Source organism: Pipistrellus kuhlii, unplaced genomic scaffold (genome assembly GCF_014108245.1).
Source record: "Pipistrellus kuhlii isolate mPipKuh1 unplaced genomic scaffold, mPipKuh1.p scaffold_m20_p_9, whole genome shotgun sequence".
In the NCBI taxonomy this organism is placed as follows: Eukaryota; Metazoa; Chordata; class Mammalia; order Chiroptera; family Vespertilionidae; genus Pipistrellus; species Pipistrellus kuhlii.
In genome coordinates, this window is record NW_023425595.1 from 56,396,456 (window position 1) to 56,409,551 (window position 13,096).

At 40.2% G+C, this 13,096-nt stretch overlaps 1 pseudogene; it reads left to right on the plus strand.

Annotated features, from left to right (window-relative positions):
• The first annotated feature begins 746 nt into the window (after nucleotides 1-746).
• The window catches only part of LOC118713779, a 59,288-nt pseudogene continuing 46,938 nt past the window's right edge, over nucleotides 747-13,096 (plus strand).

The following is a 13,096-nucleotide window of genomic DNA, read 5'->3' on the forward strand; positions in this document are numbered from 1 at the left end:
AAATACCCATAAACTATTTCTATAGAATTCTATATCTCCAAGAGCAGTCATTGAGCAGTAATAAAAATGGAAACTTTCAAAAACCCCGATGTAGGAAAATAAGTCCATTTTTCTAAGCTGGTCTTTGCTTTATTTCACACATAAAGACTATGAGTGTATTATCTGATAAAAAAAAAAGTTTAGTAACTATCAAGAAATATTATTACCATTGTTCTTATAGTGTTCCTGAGTTGTATGTATTAATAGATGGAGGCTTGGGATTAATGTGCCTTTGTATAACTTCTGCTTTACTTAGGATAGCAAGTTCTCAATGCTTTGCTCATGCTCAAAAACAATGTCTTCCTTAGTGTCCTACAGCTTATAAGTACCCAAATGTGGTTCCCAGGAGAGTGAGGGTTTATGAGGAAGTATACATCACCTAAGAGGTTCTTCTGAAAGAACTGGTGATAATATGTTTGCGAATGAGGCCTGAAATATTCTCCTCAGCCGTGGCCATGAAGGGTTGCTGGCTGGACAGCTGCATGGGTCTCTCACCAGCTGGACAAGCAGCTGCACCTTTGAGGTGAGTGTTCATCTTTCCCCAGGGTGCTCGGTGTCATCCAGATTTTGAGGAAAGGTATTAAGAATGTTTCTTTACATGGTAGTTATGGTTTCCCCTTAGGGTGGGCATGCCACTTTACATAGCTTTGATAGCCCCGAATCAGTAACTTTACATCAAGTACCATGGCAAATTACTAAGTGACTACATGAATACTGTTATAAGCCAAATTGGATTACACAAGTCGAACTTCTTGGGAACTTTCCAGATGCCCTTCTTGACCTGTCTACGTAACGAGGTAAGTTATATAAGAAATCTTGTTCAGTTTAGCCTATGTAGAGCCACACTGCTTAAGGATGGAACACTTAATGAAAGATAGCTTGCCTCTGCTTTCCAAAATCAATCGATAAACATTAGCATATGTAAGAGACCATCTTTTGTATGCTGCTGACCTTGACCCTCATGTGTGTGTATGTGTGTATATATATATATATATATATATATATATATATATATTGCACATTTGGCATAGTGCCAGGCTGGGTTCTAGCTGGCATCAGGGAGACCTTGCACAGTCAGACACAACTGCCAGTGGCTTTGGCATTTGGCTTTTCTGTTTGATGCATCATAGAAAAGAAACAGGAAGTAAACAAAAGGCATGAGGAGGTTTTTAAAATAGCACCTTGAAACACATTGTGGATGTTTACTTCAAAGTAATATGTATGGAGATGGGACAGATGCCACTTGTGTCCTACAGCTCAGCATGTGCCACGGAAAATATGTCCTACTGACCATTAGAGTTTAAGCTCCTTGAATCACAGGGAAACGTGCTTTTCTGTGGGTGTGTGTATACAGATATTATTTCACAATAAAAATGTTCTTTGCTTCCTTGTCAGAAGAATCATCTAGAAGGAAAAGACATTTTACAGTTTTACAGACAAAAGCACCAAAAAATGAGGTCCCAGACAGTGAGCACTGTTCAATTGGTATTGACATACAAGGCCTTAAGAATACCTCATTTGCCTGGCCAGTATGACTCAGTAGTTGAGCATCGACCTATGAACCAGTGTGTCATGGTTCAATTCCCTGTTAGGGCACATTCCAAGTTGCAGGCTCAATTCCTAGCATGGGAAGTGCAGGAGGCAGATGATCAATGCTTTTCTTTTATGATTGATTTTTCTATCTCTCTTTTCAATTCCTCTGTGAAATCAATAAAAATATTTTTAAAAATAAAAATAATACCTCACCTGTCACTTTCATGGGATTTCAGAATGCATGTTCCAAGTACAATGTCTGTAGACTTTATGTGACTCTGTGAAGTGTTAGTACACCAGATTGCACAAAAGACAACTGAGACTAAGAAAGGTGATACATAGCTAGCAGGTGGCAAAGCCAAGCCAGAAATCAGCATCCACCCAATCACGGTAGCCTCTTACCTCTTTCCACATATCTCTTCTGAATAGGATTGAAGCAGAGAAAGTATGATTGTAAAAAATAAAATTTTTATTGAATGCTATCTAACATAGCATAATGCCTTTTGTTTACAGAAGATCTGAATTTGTTTAAATGAAAGCACCAGAATAACCTTAAATATAAGGTCAGTGTAAATGAAAAAATGGCAATTATTTTAATGGCATTAATTTCTGAGACTGTTATTTATTTATTCATTCATTTATTCATTAACTTGAACTTCTGAGCAATTCCTCAGGTCATATCCATACAATCACATGTTTTTGTCATCATTAGTTTGGTGTGGTCATCCTATGAAAAATATTCTACACAAAAGACATTCAGAGGCAAGTGAATATTCTTTTGAGTGGAACGTCTAGTGCTAAAATCATTTGCTCTGCACCTGAGTCCTTAAAAGTTTCTAAATGTTTCTTACAAACATTTAAGTAGAACAGGCAACTAAACCCTTGCCCAGTAAGTATTACTTTGTATTCCCTTCTTCAGTCATCACACACCACTTGGTGAGCTGTTCATGCTTAGCCACAGTGGATAGGCCAAAACATTCCAGCTTCCATTCAATCTTGGGGCCACTTTCCTATAACTGGGAAGAAATAAAACATAATTATACCAGGTTATCTGCCTCAGAGTGATTCCATTTAACACAAAGTCATTCTTTTAAAATTCTCACTCAAGGATATTTTTCCATTGATTTTTAGAGAGAATGGAAGAGAGAGGGAAAGTCAGAGAGAAACATTGATGTGAGAGAAACACATCAGGCCCCGGCAGGGGAGGAGCCTGCAACTGAGGTATATGCCCTTGACCTGAATCTACTGGAATCAAACTCACAGACCAACACACTATCCACTTTGCCACACTGGCAGGGGCAACTTCATTTTTATTTAACAAATACTCCTATGCTTGTCTTTTGTTGATGAGAGCATTGGTTCTTTTCTTACTCTTATAACCCATCTAAAAAATATTATCCTCAAATATTTGTTCTTAGAATACATGTTCTAAGCAACTAAAAACTTTCTGTCTGAGAGTCGGGATTGGATTTATGTGTATTTGGCTCTGTTTCGGGCTGAATTGTGCATGTCTCTATTCATATATTGAAGCTTTGGTCCTAGGACCTCAGAAGGTGACTGTACTAGAGAGGGGGGCCTTTGAAGAGGTGATTAACTTAAAACCAGGCCATTAGATTTGACACTAATCCATTCTGACTTGTTTCTTTATGAGAAGAGGAAGTTTGGTCACATAAAGACACACTTGGGGCCCTAACCAGTTTGACTCAGTGGATAGGCTTGTAGACTCAAGGGTACCAGGTTAGATTCTGGTCAAGGGCATGTACCTTGATTGCACGCACATTCCCAGTAGGGGGTGTGCAGGAGACAGCTGATCTATGTTTCTCTCTCTCTCTCTCTCTCTCTCTCTCTCTCTCTCTCTCTCTCTCTCTCTTTAATATATTTTATTGATTTTACACAGAGAGGAATTGAGACAGACAGAGAGCTAGAAATGTCGATGAGAGAGAAACATCGATCAGCTGCCTCTTGCACACCCCCTACTGGGGATGTGCTAGCAACCAAAGTACATGCTCTTGACCAGAATCGAACCCCGGACCTCACAGGCTGACGCTCTATCCACTGAGCCAAACCAGTCCCGGCTTTCATTGATGTTTTTAACTCTCTATTCCTCTCCCTTTCTCTCTGTAAAAAAATCAACAAAACATTTTTTAAAAATATAAACAAACAAACAAACAAACAAATAAAAAACAAAGACACACTTGGGTTATGAATACACAGAGGGACAACCACAGAAAGCCGTAGCAAGAGAGCAATCATCTGTAAGTCAAGGAGAGAGGCCGGAAACAGGTCCTTCCATTAGGGCTCTCAGCATCTTCATTGTGTGCTTCTAGGCTCCAGAACTGTGAGCACATTGATTTCTGTGCCCATGCCATCCAGTTTGTGGGCCTTTATTGTGGAAGTCCTAGTATATGAATACAATTCTTGTGCAGCCAGCCGAGGGTCTGGCACATGGTTGATTTTCTATGGCTTAAAGAATAAAGGGTTGTTTTTGGAGGAAATTGCCTCCTCTTCACCCAATCCAAACAGCCTCCCTCTCCTTTCTCTTGTCCCAGAAAATCATGATTGAGTTTGAGGAGTAGTTGGGAGTAAGAGATAGACCTCTGGAGACTGGTATGAACATGCACAATTCTTATACAATTACTTGCCATTTACATGAAAGAATTCTCAGGGAAGTCCCATTTTAGATATTATTTCCCTCTTGAATTTTTTTGGGGGTGTGTGATGTACACTCCAGAAAAACACAGAGATTGTACAAGCCAATGGAAACATGACAAGCATAATAATTTTTTCTCCCTGTGGTCTTGTTTTTCTCTTTTGAGTCTCAGAAGTTGGAAAGGACTGGGCGGGGGAGGGGGGGGAGCTTTGGCTCTCAGACACGTCCCTCAGGAAAAATAGCGTCAGCCTTCATTGTTAGGTTCTGTGGTGCTGCCAGGAGAGAGTATCCTTGCATCTTACAAAGTAAACTCTTACGGTGGTTTCTGGAGAATAAATGCTTCTCTCTGTCATCTAGTATAACTAACCATTCAACTCACTGGAGAAAATGAACAGATTGACATTTAAAAAAATGCCTTGAAATTTATATTTTGCAGACCATATTGATTTTTAAGACACACTAGTGAGAGTTTCTATAAATTTGCAAAACATAATTGCCCAATTATATTTTATTGTGAGTAAGACTGTTCTGGCAATTGTAAGAAAAAGAACAAAAAGGCAAGGCATGAACAAGCCATTGCACTTTTTATTTTTTACAAAGTTGGCTATAAATGTCCATTAAAACCTTAAATTCTTCTAGCAATGTGTACCCTATATAAAAAGGAAAATGACTACTCCATTTTATATTCAGTGAAGACAAAGCTCAAGTTCAGATAAAAAGGAAGGCATAACATACAGTGTAGTCATAAAATGCACACATTCATCATTTTCTCTTATATTAAAAAAGAGTGGTCCTGTTCGACCTTGTCTAGCACAAGCTGGGATTATAGGAGTGTATAAAGTCATCTGGAGTGCTAGGGATCTATGTAATTCTAATATATTATACTTATTATGATGATTAAATTCCTAATTATTTCCATTTTTCTTAATAGAAATAATCGAATCTAAAGAGATTAAGTTTTACTTAATGCACTCAATGCAGATTTTGGCAGAGTATAAAAATGAACTCATAAGCCAGAGTCAAGAAACATTTTTGTTCCTGTTTAAAAAACCCTTTTCCACTTTGAGAGAAAGAACTACTGTTGAAAGTCCTTGAACTCTCCCAGTAACTGTGCATTGCAGTTTGCAGATTAAGCTGGGAGCATGCCCTTAGCACCACAACTACAGTTAATTCTGCGTTAGCAGTGACTTTCACACCTGTCTTTCTTTCCTGTTTAAATACAACCCATGGGTTAAGGTATTTGTCTTCTTCTCGTTTTATTTAAATGATATGACTCTGTTTTATTTAAATGATATGTCATTCCTAAAGTTAACAGATTGATTTTACAAAAATATTACCATCAAAACATAAGAACAGCCAAAACCGGCTTGGCTCAGTGGATAGAGGGTCCGGGGTTTGATTCCGGTCAAAGGCACTTACCTTGGTTGTGGCCACATCCCCAGTAGGAGGTGTGCAAGAGGCAGCTGATCGATGTTTCTCTCTCATTGATGTTTCTAATCTGTATTCCTCTCTCTTCCTCTCTGTAAAAAAAAAAAAAATCAATAAAATATATTAAAAAACAACAAACAAACAAACAACAACAACAAAAAAAACCCCATAAGAACACTTCCCTGTGGTAAACATGTAACAATTAAACTGCATTCCAAATGGAAGCATATCTTCATGGCAGAATACTCACTAATCTTTTTCATGAAAAAATACTCTCATAATTGCTTTCTATGGCTACAAAGTATGAAATTGTTTATTTATCTTTAATATATCTTAATGGTAATTGAGAGGAAAAGCACTCTTACTGGCAAACAAATTGCATTCAAACCCTCCTTCAAGTTACTCCTAACTACACAATTCTGCTAGGTTTCCCCAGATTGCTAGTTGAGGATATGCTTCTACCATCATGCTTGATTACACCATGCACATTACATGTGAGCAAATATGTTCTCTGAAATTAATCAGAGATTTAAAAATACAACAACACTTGTACAATTTTTTAAACCATAAATTACATACGGAAATGAGAATATTAAAATTAAGGAAGGGTAATTCTAGGCTCAAAGACTCTTTTGGTTAGTAAAATATCCTATTTTTGAGTTCTAGACCCAGGACATCAAATAACATGGGGCAGCTAGAGGCTGTCACTCTGCCTGAGGTCAGTGAGTTCCCTGTAGTCCACTTTCTGGACCTTTCTTTATGTGTGGACTCTCTGTAATCATGAGTTATACCACCCTTCAGCTTTCCTGGTCCTGTCAGTCTGCCAAGATATAGAGTCTCCTGAGTGAGAAAGGGGATTTTTCTGACATCTTTAACACAAATTCCTAGTGGTAAGTAGCAGAAGTATCCAATTTCAGGTTTCAGGTAGTCACACCTTTTGATGGGTGACATTGCAATTCCTGCCTCTAATCTGATTCTGAGCTTAGATCTGAGACCTGCTCTGGCCACTGTCATTTTAGAAAATATGATGCAAGTGGAAGACAGAAAAATGCATGCAAAATTGAGCTTGCTTTCCTGCTCTTTCTTGCACTCCTTTCAGCTTCATGGCTTCTTGATTGGGCTATCCTACTGAAGGACAAGCGGCACACGGAGCAGATCCCAATTATTCCATTGTCCGGGCCAACCCTCAGATATTTAGATGAGCTCATCCAACATGAATAGAGCTGCCTCTATGACCAGCCTAGACATGTGGTATGCATGCTAATGTTGCATGATACTAAAGTTTTGTGATCATTACAAAGTGTTACTGTGGCAAGAGATTAGCTCATATGGTTCCACTCAAATTTCTCTAAGTTTCAAATCAGCCAGATGCTGGGTAGCTCCAACCATGTTGTTGCAAATGGTATACACATATTCTTCATTCATTCATCTCTTAAACCCCTAGATTGCTTCCATATCTTGGTTGTTATAAATAACTAGAGGCCCAATGTACGGATTCATGCATTGGTGGGGTCCTTCGGCCTGACCTGTGGGAATTGGGCTGAAGCCAGCCCTCAAACATCCCCTGAAGAGTCCTGAATGGTGATAATGTGCAGACCAGGCAGAGGGACCCCCACCAGTGCACAATTGGGGCCAGGAAGGGACCACGAGGGGGCTCCAGGGCTTGTCCAGCCCATCTCTCTCAGTCCCAATCGGCTGGACCCCAGCAGCAAGCTAACCTACTGCTCAGAATGTCATAGCTACTGGTTGAATGGTTGAACCAAGGGTAGGACACTTAATATATTAGGCTTTTATTATATAGAACTAGAGGCCCAGTGCATGAATTAATGAGCAGGTATGGTCCGTAGGCCTGGCCTATGATCAGGGCCATCCTCTTCCGACTGCCCTCAGCCAGCCCCACCCCACATTGCCACACACCCCCAGTTCCCTGTTTGCCAACAGGGGATCGGAGCCTGCTGGCCAGGGAAAAGGACTAGGAGGTGATCAGTGTGCCTCATAGTGACTGATTGAGCAGTTGTTCTGGTCATTCCACTGTTTGGCCAATTTGCATATTACTCTTTTATATATATACTAGAGGCCCAGTGCACAAAATTTGTTCATGGGGGTGAGGTAGGGTTATCCCTCAGACCAGCCTGTACCCTCTCCAATCTGGGACCCCTCAAGGCCTGATCCCACTGGGTAGTCAACATCCCTCTCACAATCCAGGACTGCTGGCTCCCAACTGCTTGCCTGCCTGCTTTTCTGATTACCCCTAACTGCTTCTTCCTGCCAGCCTTATCACCTCCTAACCACTCCCATGCCAGCCTGATTGATGTCTAACTGCTCTCCTGCCAGCCTGTTTGCCCCCAACTTCCCTTCTCTGTCGGCCTGGCCACCCCTAACTGCCCTCCCCTGCAGGATTGATTGCCTTCAACTGCCCTCCCTTGCAGGCCTGGTGCCTCCCAACTGCCCTCCCCTACTTGCCTGATCACCCACAACTGCCCTTCTTTACAGGCCTAGTCCCTCCTAAATGCCCTCCCCTGCTGGCCATCTTGTATCCACATAGGGGCAGAATCTTTGACCACCTGGGAGCAGTCATATTGTATGTTGGAGTGATGGTCAATCTGCATATTACTCTTTTATTAGATAGGATAGATGCTGCAATAAATATAGAGTACATATATATTTTAAAATTAGTTTTTTTTCTATTCGTATAAATTATCCAGAAATTGAATTGCTGGATGATATGACAGCTCTATTTTTTAATTTTGGGGAAAAATCTCCATATTTTTTCCATAGTGGCTGCACTAATTTACAATACACTAACAGTGTCTGAGGGTTCCTGTTTCTCCACATCCTCACCAGTACTTATTTGTTGATTTTTTTTTAATTTTTTAATTTTTAATTTTTTTTTAGTGGTAGTCATACTGGCAGATGTGAGGTGATAACTCATTGTGGTTTTGAATCACATTTCTTAATGCTTAGTGATGTTCAGCATCTGTTGGTCATCTGAATATCTTATATCTGGAAAATATGGGGGAAAAGTAAAAACTGCTTTGTACAGAAGCTAACATTTTAATGACTGATTTTGCTCACAGGAATTTGGAGAAACTAAAATGAGATTCCACATAAAGTAGGAAGTTTTGTAGCTGTTGTTATGCACTAGCACCTGGTATTATAGGTGGAAAAAGGCTGTAATTCAGCCCTCACCCTCTAAGAACTAATAATCAGATAGGTGGTATCAAATGTTCACATAATTCTTCATTCTCAAGAGCTTTATGTTTCTTTAATCCTCACTGCCATTACCTTGGTTCCAGACACCATTACCTCATATGTTGAAAATGTGAATGTGTCTTCCAATCCATTTTTCACTATGACAGAGTGAACTTTGTAAACCATAAATCTGACTAGGCAGGTCCTTGGCACTAACTTGGAGTGGACAGCTGTGGCACTGCAGCCCCCATCAAGAGTATTCCTAAATAATGGAGGTAAACTGAAACCCTCCCAGGGGAAGAATGTTTAACATTATATCTGGTCATCTCTGTCTGGACTGAGAGATGTGCAGTAACTAAGAGGTGGTCAGATGGTCAGGAACCTGTAAAGCACAAAATTAGATGACTGATAACTAAGGTGGCCTAGGAAAGAGGTATGCAAATAACCTCTTGGGATGCACACAAAGCATGAAAATATTTTGACTTGTGTGAAGCCACTGATTCTGCATACTTATTATCTTGTCTTCCTAATTGTTGAGCATCTACAATGCCTACAACTATTTCGATTTGAAGAGGCTTCACACAAGTCAAAAATATTTTCATGCTTTGTGTGCTTTCCAAGAGGTTATTTGCATACCTCTTTCCTAGGCCACCTTAGTTATCAGTCATCTAAGTATGCAGAATCAGTCTCTTTTACAGGTATCCTAGTAACAAAATATGAGAATTGCACATCCTATATAATAAAAGGGTAATATGCAAATTGATCCTAAAGGCAGAACAACCAGGAACAACCAGTCACTATGACATGCACTGACAACCAAGGGACAGATCTCAATGCAAGAGCTGCCCCCTGGTGGTCGGGGTGCTTCTACAGCGGGAGTGCCACTCAGCCAGAAACTGGTCATGGTTGGCCAGTGCAACAGTGGTATCAGGAGCCTTTCCTGCCTCCACCAGCACTAAGGATGTCTGACTAATGGGTTAGTGGTCTAAGCCATTAGTTGGACATGCCTAGAGGGCTCAAGGGCTGCCAGAGGGATGTCTGACTGCCAGCTTAGGCCCATTCCTTCAGGAAGCAGACCTAAGCTGTCAGTTGGACATCCCCCTAGGGGTCTTGGACAGCCCCCAAGTGCATGAATTTTTGTACACTGGTCTCTAGTGTTTCAATAACATGAATTTTCCTTACTAAGGCTGATTAGGCTAGTGCTACTGCCAAGTGTGTGATCAAAACCAGAGAGACAAGCCCCTGGATAGAACTGGTCCCTCATCAGGCAGACATCTAACAACAGGTGGATTCTATTAGACCTGTTCCTTTGTGGGGGAGTTAGCAATTTAGCCTCATGAGAACAAATAATTATTCTGCATTTGGTTTATTCCTCCTGCCTGAAGTGCTTCTGCTAGCCCTGGCATATGTGCACTTACACAATGCCTTGCCTGTTGTCATGCTAGCCCTGAATATAGCTTCTGGCTAAGGAACACATGTTCAATAGTAAAAATAAATGGAAAAACTGAAACAATAAAAACAAAAGGCCACAAAGGACTTAAAACTTCTCAGATGCATACATTTGAGTCACCAAACTTGGGAAAGAACTCTGACAAGCTAAGAAGCTGGCCAAGGCCAAATAGGGTATGAGGTGGTTTAGGAAGGAATTTACATATTGTTATGTGTGGTCTGTGAGTATTCCACAAAAATCAGGACTGTAATGATTGTGTAGAGTTTTACTGCTTGTTAAGAAATTATATATATTTATTCTCATTATTCCTGTAAAGATTGCTGGTAATAACTACTTAACGTAAATTAACATTTAGGTTATGTTAACCTTTAGGTTAGCAGGTGGAATTGTAATACTTATGGATAAATTAACATCACCCAGATATGGATACCACAACTCCTGGGATTTGGGATCATCCCAAATAGCATATTAGGAAACTGAACTGTGCCAATTCTTATTGTCTTTCTGTACCAAGTCCCTCCTTCTATACTCAATTTTATGATACAGCGGCTTGGATTCTGCAAACTGTGCATCTCCCTTACTAACTACCAACTCCCTGTTATTAAGTTTTTGCAATAGGGGGTAGTAGAGGAAAATGGGAATATGAACTTTGATGAAGGACTTGACATGATTATCCCAGCAATAGTACTTTGCCTTATTAGTAGCATGTCTGCTTCTTCTAGCCTCCAGCTTCTATCCATGTTGTAGTATCTGGCTCCTAATACCCACATAATGTATAATGATTCAGCTAGACCGTCTAGAGCATTCCCCCTTCCAGAGCTCTGAGCCCCAAGATCAAATGCCCCTCCCCATTTCGAATTTCTTTAATTTAACTTCTATTTATTCTGAAAGCCATAGAGATATTTAACTTCAATTTATTCTGAAAGCCATAGAGATATTTAACTTCAATTTATTCTGAAAGCCATAGAGATAGTAGCTTCTTTTTATAGATATTATCCCTGGAATACATTTGTTTTTATCTTTTAGCTAGAAGCTTGGTGCGCAAATTCATTCACAGATGGGGTCTCTCTGAATGGCCTGTGAAAATTGAGCCCCAGGTTGTGCCTCCAGCCTTGCAGCTTCACAGCCCTGCCTGGTATCCTGCTGTGGCCTGGCGCTGCCCCTTCACCTGCTCCACCATCTGCCTGTGGGACGATGATCAGGGCTGGGCCTCCCTGCCTGGCTCCCTCAGTGCCTGGGAGCTGGATGGTGGCCCTGACCCCCTCCTCCAAGGATGGTCGCTATCTGTGGAGTGATTGGCTGGGCAATTGGACCCCTGCTTGCACCTGCCTTGGCCTGGCACCACCTACTCGCCTGCTCCACCATCCATCCCACTGCAGTCCTGCTCTCATTGGGACCATTGGGGCAGCAGCTCCTTTACTGCCACCCCTGCCAGTGCCATGTCACTGACGCACACCATGTTCTGTGCCACCCCCTAGTGATCAGCACACGTCATAGTGAGCAGTCGAACTCCCAGTCTCCTGGTTGAACTCCCAGCTAAATATCTGCCTGAGGGGACAATTTGTGTATTAGGCTTTTATTATATAGGATTACTTTAGTGTTCCACTTACTCATTCAAATCCCCTATGAAACCAGTTCCCTACATTCTCCATATTGAAATGTCTAGTGTAGCTCATGTCTTTCTACTGAACCCTGCCCAATGCTACACTAGTTCCTTATTTCCCTGAGGGTAAAGTCCAAAAGTCTCTCAACTTGGCCTATAAGGCTCTTTGCATCCTGCCTCTCTACTAACTTTGCAGCTTCCTTTCAAGACCCATGTCATTCTAGTCAAACTGACCTACATGCAATTCACAGATTGCCTTTTCTGATCCTTTGCACATGATATTTTTTCCACTTCATATATATATATGTATATATATAAAGTGGATATATATATATATCTCCCCACTAGAATAATCTTTCCCATTTATCACTGTTGTGAGTGTTGTTGTTTTTTTTGTTTGTTTGTTTGTTTTATATATGTGTGTGTGTTTTACTTATATACTCTTTTGTCCTTTTAGGAGTCATGTCTCATTCTTCAATGACTCATTCAGGATCACATTTTGGGTGCACTGATTTACACCCCAAGTATATAGATATATCCCACACATCACTATCCATAAGTCTACACTAGATAGATGCTTGTTGCTTGTACTTAACAAAGAAATAAATTTATAGTTTCTATCTCCCAATATCATAGTAGGAATCCAATAAATAGTTGTTAAAGAAATAAATACATTATATGAGGTAGGTAAGAAAAATATCAAAGATAAAAAGGAAAGATGTTTCCTTGAATGGAAAACAAACAAACAAACAAACAAAAAACTCTATAGTTAATTAAGTCTGTTGTAAATATATTGGGTCCACTTGGATAATCAAGGGTGACCTTCTATTTTAAGTTACTGATTAGCAGCCCTATTCAACTGCATTCTTAATTCTCTTTGCCAGACAATGTAACATATTCATTCATAAGTTCTGGGAATAAGCTCATGAACATCTTTGGGGGACCACTAAGAAACCTACTTCAATCACTGCTGGAAAACTAGGAAAAGATTGTGTGAATTAGGTTAGTATAAAATGCCACCCAGGTTCTATGACAAGCTATTTTTTTTTTCCTCCCCACAGTTTTCAGCACTGTCTGACTTATTAAAGGGAAAATTTATTATTTACCACTAGCATACCCTAATGTGAATGGCTGTGCTAGCTGATTCTTCCTTATGTTATTGCTTATGTTCATTTCTTATTTTATAACTTACCCTATATAA